Here is a 16,779-nt window from a genome sequence, read left to right as displayed (position 1 = left end):
AATTCCAGGGCCTTAAGGGGTTAAATAATTATTTAAATCAATCTGATTTAAATCAAATACATCTTGCTTTGAAGGGTCATATTTCTGCGCTTTCAGTCCTATTACATAGATGGCTTGCTAGATTTCCAGATGATCAACTAGAGCCTGAACAAGAGTTTCACAATCTCGATCATTTGAACCTATGCACACATTTGACCTTCACCTGTTGTCTTGGATGCTTCTATTTCTGTTATCTATTTTTTCAGCCAGGTGGGTATCTGAGTTTTCAGCTCTATCCTGCAATCTCCCATATCTGTTCTATCTGAATAAGGCAGTTTTACATAATGTATCCAGTTTCCTAGCCAAGGTGGTTCAGAAAATATTATTCAGGAAATTGTGGTTCCCTCCTTAAGTCCTACCCCAAAAACTCCCAAAGAGTTCCTGGTAAATAGGTGCCTGCCTTTTTTCCTTTTTGTCCTAACCATTTGTTTCATGGACTCCACAGCTTGGGTATTAGTTCCCAACAGTAAGAAATCATTGACTCTCACCACCTTAAGAAAGAAAACAATTTATTCTTACCTGATATATTTATTTCTTTCTTGGTGGTGAGAGTCCACAAACCCTCCCATTTTTGTTTTTCCTAGTTGGGGGCAGTTCTAGTTTTCATATCTTTACCCTACTACCTTTCTCCTGTTTCTTGGCTATACAGTAGACTGGGAGGTACAGGGAAGAGGGAGGGATAATACAGCTCTTGGTGAAGGGTGTCTTTGCCTCCTCCTGTTGGCCAGGTGATGAAGGAATAGTGGACACTCACCACTAAGAAAGAAAGGAATTTATCAGGTAAGAATAAATGATGTTTTTATCAGTACCAGCATAGAGAAAAATCACCTGAAAGGTATACAGGCACAGGCCATGGTAAATGTTACTACAAATATTTGGCTTGTGTTTTTCTTTTCTTTTTTTAAATCTGTTAGAATAGACTAAGCAAAACTTAATAGGACTGACAGAGCATGACATTTTAAACAGCTTTCCAATTTATTTCTATTATAAATTTTGCATACTTCTCTTGGTATCCTTTGTCAAAAGAGCAAGGCTAGGTGAGCTCAGGATCTTGCATGTGTCTTTAGCCATCTGGCAGCAGTGTTTGCACCTTATCTGCTGATTCCAATTTTCAGCTTTGCCCCAATGCCTGGTCGTCTAATGGTTAGACGGAGACCTGGTGAGGTGTACAAACCAAAGTGTCTCACACCCACTAAGATGAAATTGGGCAGATTTATTTTAGTGAAAGAAGCATGAATCAAGCCACATACAAGGTAATTCTAGAAGAAAACTTCTGCTCTGACAAAATAAATATCTCTCTCTCGTCCATGAGCTGTGCACAGCACTAATTGGCTTATTTGCAAGTCAATAGATAATAAATAAAAAGTCATGTGATCAAGGGGCTGTTAGAGTATTAATATAACCATATTTTCTGTGCAAAACTGGGGAATGGGTAATAAAGGAATTATCTATCTTTTAAAACAATAAAAATGTTTGAGTTGACTGTCTGTTTAATACCTTTATCATTTCCTTCTTGAGGGTATATTTGCTTTTAGGGGACGGTCTAGTCAAAATTAAACTTTAATGATTCAGATTAGGGATATAATAACAACTTTTCAATATTCTTTTATCGTCACGTTTGCTTTGTTCACTTGGTATTCTTTGTTGAAAGCTAAACCTAGGTAGGCTCATATGCTACTGTCTAAGCCGCTAAAGCCTGCATTTTGACAGTTTTTCACAGTTAGACAGTTAGTTCATGTGTGCCATAGAGAACATTGTGCTCATAAATGTGAAAATCACACAGGTAAAAAGTTTATTAATTTAACAGTTGTAGTTATGCAAAACAGGGGAATGTGTAAAATGCATTATTTTAAATAGATTTTGGTGTAGACCATCCCAAGTAATCTTAATTTGTTTTTTGGCCGATTAAATAGAAAAAAAAAAAAACACAACTAATCAATAAGAATAATTGTTAGTTACAGCCCTAATATACACACACACATATATATATATACACACATATATATACACATATACACACACACAGTATGTATATATATATATATATATATATATATATATGTGTGTGTGTGTGTGTGCACACATGTATCTCAAGCTATTTATAATTTCAAAATTGAAAACTAAGAAAAAACAATATCCAGATACATTTTTGCAAAAACGTACATTTTCATTTTTTTTTTCTTTTTTTCTTTTGAGGTTTTCTGTTTTCTAATGCTCTATTGATTTCAAAATGCTGAGCAGAAAGCATTGATGCCATAATTCTGCACCATGCCAATATTGCAGGAATATAACTGGGTCATAAGCATGAATATGTAACAAAAAGTGTGATATAATTTTACCACTGAGTATTAAGAAAGAATATAGAATATTCTTATTTGTACAGTAGGAGGACTAAATTATTCTCAGTTTGTTAAGCATTGACTGATCAATGAGCATTGATATGCAATTATTGCATACTTTATATGAATATTTTTTTCTGTTATAATGACAGAGGGACAATTAATAGCAAATTGCTGTTCCCTTGTGTCATCTGGAAGAAAGGCCTCAAATAGTGTGTCACACTGTCTAATAGAGAGACAGCTCTGACTAGTAATCTCAGCCTCCTTTTTTAAAAACGGGTTGTATGTCCTACTCTCCTCAGCTATTTATGAACATTCACATGTGCTGATAGATTTATAGAAGACTGGATAATTGGAGTAATAAGTCAGTTGTGGTTATTTGAATAAATAAATAAAGCTATGTTTAAAGGAAAAGAGCAGATATGGCCTGTGGTCTTATGACATGTAAATTATGAAAGACTAGGTGTGCCAAGTGGTTTGTCACCCTTCCTGTATTTGTTTTAACCTAGAACTCTAATGTAGTAATACGATTGTGACATAGCTTGTGATAATTTTATCCTTATACGTTTTATTGTGAATTTTACTGTGTGTGGCTGGTATAGGATAGTTGCTAGTTTCCCTTGGGGAAAATTGCAGAACAGATGTCTTGTTCTGTGACAAATATATACAGCTTCCTCCAAGCACATGTTTAAATCATGTTTGCTCATGCAGCTTTGAATCTGTGTAATATAAAAACACAAATTGGCTTTACCCTAAGCTAAGTAAGCTAATTGGTCTTCAGTTTGCAAACAGTGCTCCCTACAAAGCTTCTGTTTATTCTTTAAACAAAATCCAGCCCACTTGAGAATCTGGCTTAAACTCAAAATAAGGAAATATGGGGCTCCAAAATAAAGCAGATCAGTCTTGGCATTGTATTTATCTTTGTTGACCTTATAGAGCAGATAACATAATCTGTGCCTTCATCACCCTGCTGTTTGTGGGATTCTAACTGCCTAATTATTGTTTTGCATCAGTAGAAATGATCTGGTGCCAGTATAAGCATTTATGCTGTGAGTTTTTGTAACAAGCATACTGAATGGAAAGTATGGCTACATTTCAGAAATATCAGTACATACTATTAAAACTGCTTCTTGTCATCATGGAAGAGAGAGACACTGTTCTAAAAAGCTTTGCCTGGTTTTAATGCTCCAGTAAACAATCTATTTGATGACATCTAAAGTTTTTTTAAATTTAAAAACATAAATTATGCTTACCAGATCATTTCCTTTCCTTCTGTATGAGGAGAGTCCTCAGCTTGATTCCTTACTTGTGGGAAATACTGAACCTGGCCACCAGAAGGAGGCAAAGACACCCCAGCCAAAGGCTTAAATACCTCCCCCACTTCCCTCATCCCCCAGTCATTCTGTCGAGGGAACAAGGAACAGTAGGAGAAATATCAAGGTATAAATAGTGCCAGAAGAACAAAACAAAATTTAGTTCCGCCCAACGGAGACTACGGGTGGGGGCTGTGGACTCTCCTCATACAGAAGGAAAGGAAATTATCTGGTAAGCTTAATTTAGGTTTTCCTTCTTAACATGAGAGTCTACGACTTCATTTCTTACTTGTGGCAAACATATACCCAAGCTCTAGAGGACACTGAATGAAAAACGGGAGGGCAAAAAGAGAGGTTGTACCTATTCTGAGGGCACCACAGCCTGCAAAACCTTTCTTCCAAAAGTTGCTTCAGCCAAAGCAAAAACGTCAATCTTGTAAAATTTTAAAAAGGTATGTAAGGAGGACCAGGTAGCCGCCCTACATATCTGATCCATAGATGCCTCATTTTTGAAGGCCCAAGAGGAAGCCACAGCTCTAGTTGAATGAGCCTTAATCCTCTGAGGAGGCTTATGTCCTACTGTCTCATAAGCTAAGCGAATAATGCTCCTCCCCGAACCAAAAAGACAAGGAAGTAGACAAGGCTTTCTGCCCCTTACGCTTCCAGAATAGACAACAAACAAAGAAGAAGTCTGTCTAAACTCCTTCGTAGACTGGAGATAGAACTTCAAGGCCCGAACCACATCCAAGTTATGCAGTAATCGCTCCTTCGAAGGAGGAGGATTAGGACACAAGGAAGGATCCACAATCTCCTGATTGATGTTACGATCTGAAACAACCTTAGGAAGAAAACAAAAACCAGTATGAAGAACAGCCTTATCAGCATGGAATACTAGGTAAGGGGGCTCACATTGCAAGGCAGCCATCTCAGATACTCTGCACACCAAGGCAATAGCCAATAGAAAAAGAACCTTCCAAGACAGTAATTTAATGTCAACTACATGCATAGGCTCAAACGGAGCCTTCTGCAAAACCTTAAGAAACAATTTTAAACTCCAAGGAGGAGCGCTAGATCTAAACACAGGCCTGATTCTAGTCAGAGCCTTAACAAAAGACTGGACATCTGAAAGCTCAGCGAGCCTCTTGTGCAGTAAAACAGATAGGGCTGAAATTTGTCCATTAAGGGAGCCAGCAGAAAGGCCCTTCTCCAGACCATCCTGGAGAAAGGAAAGGATTCTGGAAACCCTGACCTTATGCCAAGGAAATCCACGCTCTTCACACCAGAATAAGTAGGTCCTCCACACCTTATGATAGATGGGGCGAGTAACCGGCTTACGAGCTTGAATGAGAGTATCAATAACTCTCTTAGTCCTCTTGGCTACAACTAAGCGTTCAATCTCCATGCAGTCAGCCTCAGAGAATCTAGATTTTAATGAAAAAAGGACCTTGTACCAGCAGATCCCTGCGACAAGGTAACCTCCATGGAGGAGACGAGGACATTCCCACCAGATCCACGAACCCCATCCACCACAGCCACAATGTAGCAATTAGAATTAATAATGCTTGCTCCTGTTTGATGTGAGCCACTACACGAGGGAAAAGTGGTAACGGCGGAAAAATGTAGATCAGACTGAACCTCCTAATGCATCTATTAGCTCTGAATGAGGATCCCTGGACCGCGACCCATATCTGGGTAGCTTGGAATTGAGCCGAGGCGCCATGAGATCTATCTCCGGCGTCCCCCATCTGTTGCAAATCTCCGCAAATACCTTGGGATGGAAAAACCATTCCCTCCCGGATGAAAGGATTGTATGCTGAGAAAATACCCTTCTCAGTTGTCCACACCCGGATTGTGGATCGCTGACAGCGAGCAGTTGAGTATATTATTGTACCCAGGAATTCCACCCTGGTACTGGGAATAAGATAACTCTTTTCTAAGTTCCATCCATGAGATCGAAGAAGAGAAAGGAGGGCTTTCAAGTGGTCCTCTGCCAGACGACAGGATGGTGCTTGAACCAGAATATCGTCTAAGTAAGGCGCCACTGCTATACCTCTGGTTCTGTCCACTGCGAGCAGAGCCCCCATAACTTTCATAAAGACTCTTAGGGCAGTAGCTAGACCAAATGGAAGTGCAATAAACTGGAAGTGTTGGTCGAGGAATGCAAATCTTAGGAGCTTGACGTGTTCCTTGTGTATAGGGACGTTAAGGTATGCATCCTTCAGGTCCATCGTGGTCATGAACTGTCCTTCCTGATCTAAGGGCAGAATGGACCTTATTGTCTCCATCTTGAACGAGGGAACAGATAGGAATTTGTTTAAGCCCTTTAAGTCCAGAATCGGGCAAAAAGTACCCTCCTTCTTTGGGACCACAAAGACGTTTGAGTAGTAACCCAGACCTTTCTCTGCTGGCAGTACCGGCACAATGACCCCCATGGAGGAGAGATCCCTCAAGCACCCTAAAAAGACCTCTCTCTTTTCTGGGCTTGAAGACAGGTTTGAAAAGAAGAATCTGCCCCTTGGAGGATGAGACTTGAAACCTATCCTGTATCCCTGAGCAATGACCTCCAGGACACACGGGTCTTGCACGTCCCCAAAGCAAGCTTCTGAAAAGAGTGACAATCTGCCCCTTTACCAGATCCAGAGCCAGATCAGAGGCCGCCCCTTCATGCCGACTTTGACTCGGCGGGCTTCTTGTTCTGCTTGCATTTATTCCAGGACTGAGTAGGCTTCCAAGTTCACTTGGACTGCTCAGGCTTTGTAGAGGGTTGCTGATGTTGGGATTTATCCGAACAAAAGGCACGAAAATTAGGACCTTGTCCCTTAGGCTTGTTCTTCTTATCCTGCTGCAAAAAGGTACCTTTGCCCCCAGTAACCGTGGAGATGATTGAGTCCAGACCTGGACCAAAAAGAACCTTTTCCTTAAATGGGAGGGAAAGAAGTCTAGATTTTGAAGTCATGTCCACAGACCAAGACTTCAGCCAGAGTGCCCTACAAGCTAGGATGGAAAAACCTGAAGTCTTGGCATTCAGGCGAATAATCTGCATATTTGTGTCACAAATAAAAGAATTAGCTACTCTTAAGGCCTTAATTCTTTCCTGGATCTCGTCGAGGGCACCCTCCACCTCGATCAACTCTGATAAGGAGTCGCACCAGTAGGTAGCCGCTCCAGCATCGCATTGACAGCTGCTGCCGGTTGAAACAAATATCCTATATGCTAAAACATCTTTCTTAATAGAGTTTCCAGCTTCTTATCCATAGGCTCCGTAAAACGACGAACTATTCTCAAGCGGGATAGTAGTGCGTTTAGCCAGAGTGGAGATAGTGCCATCCACCTTAGGGATGGAACTCCACAACTCTAATTGAGAGTCCAGAACTGGGAATCATTTCTTAAAAGAAGAAGAAGGAGAAAAAGAAGAGCCAAGTCTTTCCCATTCGTACTTATAATGTTTGCCATCTTAAAGTATGTGGTACATCACTGTCCTCGTAGACCCCATCTAATTTAGGAATACAAGGTTCCTCAGGTAATTTAGGTTCTGGAACCTCCAAAGTAGCCAAAACTTCCTTTAGCAGAAAGCATAAGTGATCAATCCTAAATCTAAAGTCTGGTTCCTCTGCCGCTGGAGGCTTAGAGGCAGCAGATTCCAACCCAGAAAGAGCATCCTTTGAAGTATCAGAGGTGTCTTCATCAGCGAATAATCTAGTATCAGATAAATCAAATAAGCTAGTAGATGACCCCTGGGAAGGATAGCAATATTTGACCTTTCGCTTGCGCTTAGCAGGGCAAGGTAAAGCACTGAAGGCCGCAGACACTGCCGTTTGTAACTGCTCAGCAAAGTCTGGCGGTAAAAGGGCCCCTCCAGATGGAGGAATAGGAGTGCCACAGGAAGCTGCATGTGTATTAGGAGATGACTGTAGGGTGTGCACCTCACGGGACGGAGACTACTCAGAGGTGGATGGCTCAGTAGTACTAAACATATTAGCTTTATTTGATATAATTACTTTATCAAGGCACGTGGAACATAATTGAGCAGGCGGGTATACCGTGTCCTCCTCACAATATAGACAAGCATTGTATTTCGGTAAAGGAGGAGAACCCTCTAACATATCAAAGTCCTCCATAGCTTGTGCTTATAAATTGGACAATAGAAAAAGAAAATTGGCACCTTTATACCCCCAATGGCTGGGGCACTGACCACTTCCTATGACCCATGCCCAACAGAGAAACCGCTTTGTCTCCGGTAAATCGCACGGTCAGGAAGAGGAGAAGATCAGTGTGACCCCACCCGGTCACATGGTGCGCCATGCAGGACCGCCCCTGCTGCAGCTAAAATTGTGCCACGCCTAACAGGCTGCTCAGCTAAATCAAAATAAAAGTAAAACCTGCACGTTCCAACATCTGTCTGAGCCTCATCTCACACATATCGCAGCATAAACACAATATTTCTATTATGTGATTAGTCCCCCCTGTTCAATAATCCCCTTCAGGAGATATTAACCCTTGATTATATACTGATAAAAGGAGCCACACTGTGACCCTGTCTTCTAGCATTATCATATGATTAAAATAAAACGATCTTACCAGAATCTATACCGTGGAACAGAAACAGTCTTGTAGCAACACTCCTGACATGGACTTGAGTGAAAAAAGGGGGCAGTGAAACTCGTCAACACTGATTGCTTAAGGAGCTGTTCATAAGAGAGTCTGGATGGGTTCGCAGAAAGACTCTCCCTGCATCTCCAGACTATCATTATTCAATGCTCTCACTGAGAGGCTGACAAGACTACTAAAAACTCCAGTCCCATTCCGAAGGATAGATATCCTCCATAAGGAACTACTCTATCTCCTGACACTTCTCTGCCAACCTCCTGTGACGAAAGGCAAAGAATGACTGGGGGATGAGGGAAGTGGGGGTGGTATTTAAGCCTTTGGCTGGGGTGTCTTTGCCTCCTCCTGGTGGCCAGGTTCAGTATTTCCCACAAGTAAGGAATGAAGCTGTGGACTCTCCTCATATTAAGAAGGAAATACATATTGAAAGTTTTTGTTTTGTTTTTTTTAAGAACTTAGACCCTCCTTGGTTTGGCATTTCAGGCTCTTGCCAACCAAGTGTAAGAGGTTGTGTCACGCTCATTTATTGCTCCTCAGTGCTTTCTGGCTGTCTGATGGAGGAGGAGCTGCGCATGCGCTAAAAAGTCTCCTTTGTGACACCAAGCTGTCATGTAAATCGTGAAACGCTGAGCTTTGCAATTCACATGACAGGCGGTGTTAGAGGTGCTAGAAGTATTCATTCTATTGGTACTTGCAAGTCACATAAAACACCCTAATCAAAACGAGCAACTATACAAATATATGATATGCAATATCTTTTATAATGGATATTATACTGACATTTTACTTATAAATATATTTTAATAAAATAATGAATCTCCTCAGAATCATAAAGTAATGGCAGTAGTTGAACAAGTGCGCATGGGGATTCAGTTGGATGAGGACTCCAGCGGCGCAAACCAATTAATAGAGGAAAGAGGATGCGGTAGGACCTGGGAGAAGCAGATTCAGCGAGGAGGCAGTTATAGGAAGAATGATAAATTCAAATATAGATATATGCTAAATAATTAAAATAAAGTGTTTAAAGGTTTACAACAAGGAACATGAAATATTAAGTTTGAATACAAACATTTGTTATGTTTACTGTCCCTTTAATGTGGTAGCTAGTAATGGCAATATTATACACATCTTATCAACCAGGGAGACTGTGGTTCTCAGAACATAGCTCTAGCTTTTTTGCTTATTTTGCAATAACTTCTAGGCTCCTGTTTTTAATTTGTATGTGAACGAGAGACACATACAATGGCAAAATGATGCTTAAAAAAAAAAAAAAAAAGCTCCCAAAGATTTTGCCCAAATTCTCACCATGCTGGCAAATTATTGTGATCAACAGACCCTGGGAGATGTGTGTTAAAAAGCTTATATGTGGCGGGGCAGAGCCAACTACTAAACTAACTGGACGCATGCTGCAAGAGCTCCGGCTCTTAATTTTACTATTAGGGGCAAATTGATAGTTCTATATATCTTTCAAACACCCTAATGAAGACCCCTGCAAGCTCATTCCATAAATGAAGCTTTAAGTCAAGAACGGAAGCCTGAGAGACGAAATTAACCCAGATCTAGGTCCTCTGATGCAGCCACATGGATACAGAGTACAGCCGCAAGCACTAAAAAGTTGGAGACATATTAGTGGGTCAAATACATCTACGCTAACCACACTTATAAACTAATCGCATCTGTAAAAATGGAACTTAGTGACCTTTCAGCCCTTTTGAAATCAGCTTCTGAGCCAAAGCTGGATACTGCAATGGAGCCAGAGGTAGACGCAGGGCAATGTAGGAGTCATTTGGATGCACAGAGAGGAGAGGAAGTCCTCACTACCAAACCGGAGTATATTGGTGAGCACTCCATGTCTTTCGCCATGTTCCCTGTAGGGAAGGATGCGGCCAGCCTCCCTCAGGGAGTTTCAGCACTGCTACACTTGGAGGCAGAGACAGAATATATCAGACCTCGAGCAGACATATACATCGTCAAGACGCGAGAGTCCCTTCCACAATTTAACATGGAGCAGCACAGCTGGATCTCTTTTGAATTCAACACCACAAGTATGTTACAAATTTCTCAAGAGACCGCCATTGCACTCATGTCGATGGCCAGAAATAGTAGAGGAGATTGTCTACCGGTCTTACAAGCTTTCAAGCTGTCTGTGGATGATGATGATCCAGATCATTCATATTACCACATTGACTGTACATCTCAGCAGCTATTGGAAGCCAGTGGAAGTGGTCACCCTACCTATAAGTTGGTTACTCCAGAGACTTGGCATAGGCTGAACTCCTATCTAGCGGCAGAATACAACAGAATTCTCCCAGCACCCATACCTGATGCACGCTTTCTCCTGAAATAGTTTTCCTTTTTTTTTTTACCATTTCTACCAGTAGCTTTACTGCCGACACAGATGTAAGTGTATAAATCTTCTTTAGAGATCTTATCTACAAGGACATCATACTTGATACATGGCTGGACTTTGGTGTTCATTATACGTTTAACACAGACTAGCACATCCAAAATATTGTAGTTTATGCATGTATAATTAATAGCCCAAACTGACCGGTTTGAGTTCATCTGGGCTTATAGCACCCACTATATTGTGTCAGGTACAAGGTTTTACCAAGTTTATTTTGAGACATAAGAGGTTGAGGACTTAGCAAACTAAAGGTATCCTGGTATTTAGACACCAGCTTCCTCACAAATTTATTATGAAGTCACTAAATTGACATTTATATACCTAGGGATTATTGACTCAGGATATACTTAACCTAACCATCACATCAATATAAGTCACCTAAGCAACTTGATCTGGGCGTGGGTATATATAGAAGTTTAAAAATAATTTTACTCATCTAATGTTTATACCCTTGTCCTAATGCTAATTAATAAGAAGATTTATTATCAGACCATGGCTTATGTATAATTTACTGAGCTGGGAGAGACGTACTTAATTCCACATTTTTTAGAAATTTAGTTTTTGAGAGTTCCTTTACATTTTACTGTCTTGTTGCCTCATTTCCTCATACCCTAAGCGCAAGCAAATTCAGCTCACACTAGATGTCACCAAGGCTTCGTATCGTTTGTCTGGGCTATGACAAAATAATTAAGCCTTGACTGAGTTTCTTCTAATTTATGAGAGTCCTTTCACTCCCTAACAACCCTTTAGGTGGCTACATGCTTTTCCTAATATTGTTATACCTGAAGTCCTACCAAGTCTACTCTGAACCTCTACATATCCATCTAACTATATGGTTGTAATTTAGTAGTTAGTTTTATATTACACAATTCTCTAGTATCAGAGCATATTTTGTTTGTTACTTATGCTACACTATTAACATTTTGTGTATTGATGCCACATATTAGCTATATATTAAATTTCATGTTACCCACAATTTATCATTACTACCATGGCTAATGGTGATTTTGCTAATATATGTACTCTTATCCCATACGTCTCAATAGATCATAAAAGGCTCTAATATACTTCTCTCAGCCGGCGAGGGTTAGAAAAACTCTAAATAATAGTTTGAAGCAACAACATTCAAACTCACATGCCTTAGTCACTTCTTAACATATAATACTTGAGTAATTACTATCAGTTACATCAGCATTTTAACTTAGCCAGCTCAAGTGTATAATCACTAAACAATTGACCCAATAGTGGCCTGTTATATCATTACTATCTGAAACTTGTAGACACTGAGGTTTCGCTTCAGTTTGAACCCCTCCCCCCCCACATCAGTGTCATTCTAGTATACTTTACAGTATCAACTTTACATATATTCATTTCACTTATTATAAAATACCAAGCGGCGTTTACCCGCTGTTAATTTTTCTCAGATTATTACTATTACCATATATCCCTACTTCTCGATTTAATTGCCATTAGACCCAATGGGGTCTTTAATTTGACTAACATACCTTACCAGTGTTTCTAATATCAAGAGGCCAATAAGTGGCCAGCTCATTAGTCACTCATAAAAGCATTTATAATTTTAAAATGGAGGTTTCAGATGTTTATAAATCAGAATTAATTTTGTCTTTTATATATATTGTTGTAATGTATTTCATGAAAATTTTGTAATTTATGTTAAGACATTATTTGTATATATCTTTCCTTGCGCAAAAGCTCAATAAAAGAATATTTTGTTTTAAAAAAAGCTTATTATGTGGGGGGCGTGTCTGCGTTATGGCCGAAGATGGCCGCTAAACTTGAAGCTTCTGCTCAGAAATTTGCATTCCGCCATGTAATCACCATTATTGGAGACCATCCGCTACAGAATTCGATTCTATGTGCAAGAGGAGAATTTACTCGATCGGATGATATCTATATTTCCAATTCCATATTGCAAGCCTTTCAGGCTGGACCACTGGGAACCTTGGCAGCTGTACTAGAGAAGGCTCTTACCACTCCCAGAACACATGCTATGGAGAGAACACAAGCAGTTTTCTTTAGAGAAATTCTAAGTTTCTCTTTTTTCATCATAAAAACATTGCTGAAAGAATTTGTGCAGGAGATGTGTGAGCTCTTTGATAGATTGCTGGCAGAGCAACCATTTAGGCATCAGGGCCTGAATACTAAGGGCGACAAATACATTGATAGAGTTTGTACTTATGATGACACACAGGTTTGTAAGATGGACATCACAGAGGAGCAAAGTGTTGATCCTGCTTTTGAGCAAGCGATATCTATTTACATGGAGGGTGGCCCTCAACTAGGTGGACGTATGTGGCAGCCCAAGATGTGACTGACCTTGTCTGCTGATGGGGGGGAATTGTAGCTGGCTTGTCTGAGTGAGGAGGGGACTCTCTCTGCACAAGGTCAGCAGAGCATAAGAATGATATAAGTTGGATGGAGCGGAACAATACAGGAGGTGCTTTTCCCAACATACATGCCACTAAGCCGCTACGGATGATAGAGTGGACACCAAAAATTCTATTTCGTAGAAAGAATAATTCTATGCTGGCAGGACTTCTTTAGGCAATAGTAAATTTCAGAGGATAGGAGTGAGTAAAAGAGTAAGTAACAGGTGAGGTTCCCTAATGTTTGGGAGTGAGGTGACTAGATTTACTTTTATACTGCATCACATATGCTCTGGACTGCACCAGATACTATGATTAACACCGAGACAAGTATATACACATATACAAACATATACGTATTTATATATGTATATATGTCTGTAAAAAGATATATACACAAATAAACACATCTGTACATAAATAAATCTGCCCCTATATCCTCCTCTCACCTCACTACCTGTCCCCTTGATCCCATCCCCACAAAACTACTGCCCTCCCTTCTCTCTTACTCCTATCCTCACACATACTGTTAATCTCTCCATCAGCACTGGTATATTTCCCTCATCCCTTAATCATGCACCAATCACACCTATTCTCTAAAATATCTCTTGATCCATCATCCTCATCCATCTATTTCACTACTCCCCCTTGCCTCAAAACTACAGAAAAGGCTTGTATATATACGTTTATCAAATTTCCTCACATTAAACTTCCTCCTTGATCCATTGCAATCTGGATTTTGCACCCAACACTCCACAGAAACAGCCTTTGACACGGTTGACCACACTCTCTTGCTCCAAACCTTCCAATCCTTGTGACTGTCAAGGTATATGTAAAGATTAATATATATATATATATATATATATATATATATATATATATATATATATATATATATATATATATATATATATATAAATAAAATTATATATTTGACTAATCAATTCCAAATGATTCATTCAGAAAAATTTACTTGAAACTCATGTCCCATCCTCCCATTTAGTATGCAAAGTTATTCTAAACACCCAAGTGAGGACAATAAAACATTTGGTTTATTTAACTTTAAACAGCCATTTCAAGAGACCATATGTTTTACTACCTGGAAATGTGTGATAAATTTCCTAATCCCTGCAGCGTTGCCTGGTTTAAAGTGACATGTTTTGTGAGAACTTTAGCCATGTACATTCAAATGCAAATTGACCCCATGCCATGTAAGTAGGGCAATTAAAACTTAAACAAAAGCACATGTTACAAGGTAATTTTGAAATTTACTGAAAATACTAAATACAAGTTTGCCTGCATAGAAATGAATGTGTATATATATATATATATATATATATATATATATATATATATATATATATATATATATATATATTGAAAGTATAAAATGTCTTAGCCTCTGTGTTTTTAAGAATATAAATATATATTTGTGGACCTAAAAAGAAATGATTAATAACACTTATTTTTATTTCAGATCTACATAGACAAGATTCATACATCCAGGATTTATTAGAAATATGAAATATAGTATATTCATGTTGGAATACAGTGCAGTACTGAATATGAAATAGGCTGTATTTTTATATAAATGCCAGGATACTGATAACATTTTCAATGGATTTTAAGCTAATAATTAGCAGTATAATTACTTTAATATAATGTTAAAGACGCATGATGTTTCATATTAAAATAATCAGAAAATTCACATGGTGTTATCCTGCCTGGAATTCGGATTGTAAGTAATTAATGTAAAGAAATTATGGCATTTAGTACACATTTTAAAGAAATATATTGTAAAATGTTTAGAAATGGTTAAATATTGCTGTATTGTTTGTCACGCTGCCCCCGATGGACAAGGTCCAGTGTTGCGATACAGGTATTGTAGCCAGGAGACGATTGGCTGTTGCAAGGATGCATCTCCTTGATAACATACATTCACAAGGTGAACCAATGGGAAGGGACAAGCACATGGGCGTGAACGAAAAAGATCATCAATGATTAAGATATAAGGAGTAGTAAATGCAGACAAAGGGACAGGTTTTTTTTGTAACTTGAGGAGACTGGTGATTGATATTGGGGGCCATACTTGGGAACATTTTCACTTCAGCAAGAAACTGAAAACTTATCTTGGTCTATGCGATAACTTTGCTTCAAATGAGATGATCTGAAGACAACTACCATTGGTTTAAATTTGTGAAGTATAATTGTTCAAATTTTAATATTTGAAACAAAGGTTATTGGTAAGAACATAGTCAAATTGTATTTAATAGATTTAAAGAGAGCAGTCTGTATTTTAGCTCATATTCATAGTCTATGTATTGTTAAACAAATCCTTGATGCTAAATTGTTTTATCTGTGCAAATATAGCGTTATAACTCAAAGTTTGGTTATTGGCACAAATAATATTTACAATTTCTGATGTTTTAATAGAAGTGTATATTGTACTATTGTTTAAATTAGCACTGTAAATTGTATTGCTGAATGTTTGTAGTGGCTATCTTAAAGGGCCATAATACCCAAATGTTTAAACTAGGAATGCACCGATACCGATACTAGTATCGGTACCGATACCAAGTATTTGCATGAGTACTTGTACTCGTGCAAATGCACCGATACTTAAACCGATACCTCTACTTCCTACCCATATGCTATCTTGTGGCGTTTTTTTAAAATTGCATGTTCCCATTTCATTTTAAACTGGAGTGGAGACTAAACTAAAAAATGTTTACTACTGTTCTGACAGTACAAATTGCTGTTATTTGTATTATTGTAGGAGAGATCATATACCTCGTTCAGACAAACCCCTGAAGAAATGGGCAGTTAATAAACAGATTTCCAGCTCTGGCTAAAATGGCCCAAAAATATCTTTCAGCCCCATGCAGTAGTGTGGAAAGTGAAAGACTGTTCAACTTAGAGTCGAACCTCCATACAAATGTCAGATTGATGTTATATAACAGCCCTACAACCCAAATGTATCACCCCTTTAAATTTAATATTTTATTGTAATATTTTTTATTTATAAACATGTTCAGTGATCTTTTTTTATTATTTCATAATGTCTTTTGAATTACAGTCCTTTATAATTATAAAGAAGGAATCTTAAATAATTAGTCTGTATTGTGCTTGGTAAACTATCACATGACATAAAAAAAAAGTATCGGTAATTGGTATCGGCGAGTATTTGAAAACAAGTATCTGTACTTGTACTCAGTCATAAAAAATGGCATTGGTGCAACCCTAGTTTAAACACTTGAAAGTGATGCAGCATAGCTGTAAAAAGCTGACTAGAAAATATCTCCTGAACATCTCTATGTAAAAAAGAAAGATATTTTACCTCAAAAGTTCCTCAGTAGCCACCTCCCATTGTAAATGATTTCTAAGCAGCATATTAGTGTGTCTGTCCTGGGACAACTGAAAGGATGAGCTTCGTGCACTCTCATATTATTTCACCAATCAGGTAAAGGAAGCTTACTATGAAATCTCATGAGAGTTAAGTCAAATCTCATGAGATCACAGTAAGAGTTCATGACCTCAGCACTGCTGATGCTGATTGGCTGCTGTTCATTTCTTCATTTTTTTTTTATTTTTTTACCTGCAGCTGGGAGCAGCTGAGTATAATTTTTTACACAGAACTTACTCTGGTGAGCTGAGGAGATTGTGAGGTAAAATATCTTCCTTTTTTACAT

At 38.6% G+C, this 16,779-nt stretch overlaps 1 protein-coding gene across 2 annotated transcripts in view; it reads right to left on the bottom strand.

Moving 5' to 3' along the window:
- PIK3CB (phosphatidylinositol-4,5-bisphosphate 3-kinase catalytic subunit beta) overlaps positions 1 to 16,779 on the bottom strand; it is an 869,120-nt gene that overhangs the window by 773,765 nt on the left and 78,576 nt on the right. The window lies entirely within an intron of this gene.

This window comes from Bombina bombina, chromosome 4 (genome assembly GCF_027579735.1).
Source record: "Bombina bombina isolate aBomBom1 chromosome 4, aBomBom1.pri, whole genome shotgun sequence".
NCBI classification, from domain to species: Eukaryota; Metazoa; Chordata; class Amphibia; order Anura; family Bombinatoridae; genus Bombina; species Bombina bombina.
The sequence above is the reverse complement of the archived record's forward strand: the minus strand, read 5'-3'. Positions and strand labels throughout refer to the sequence as shown.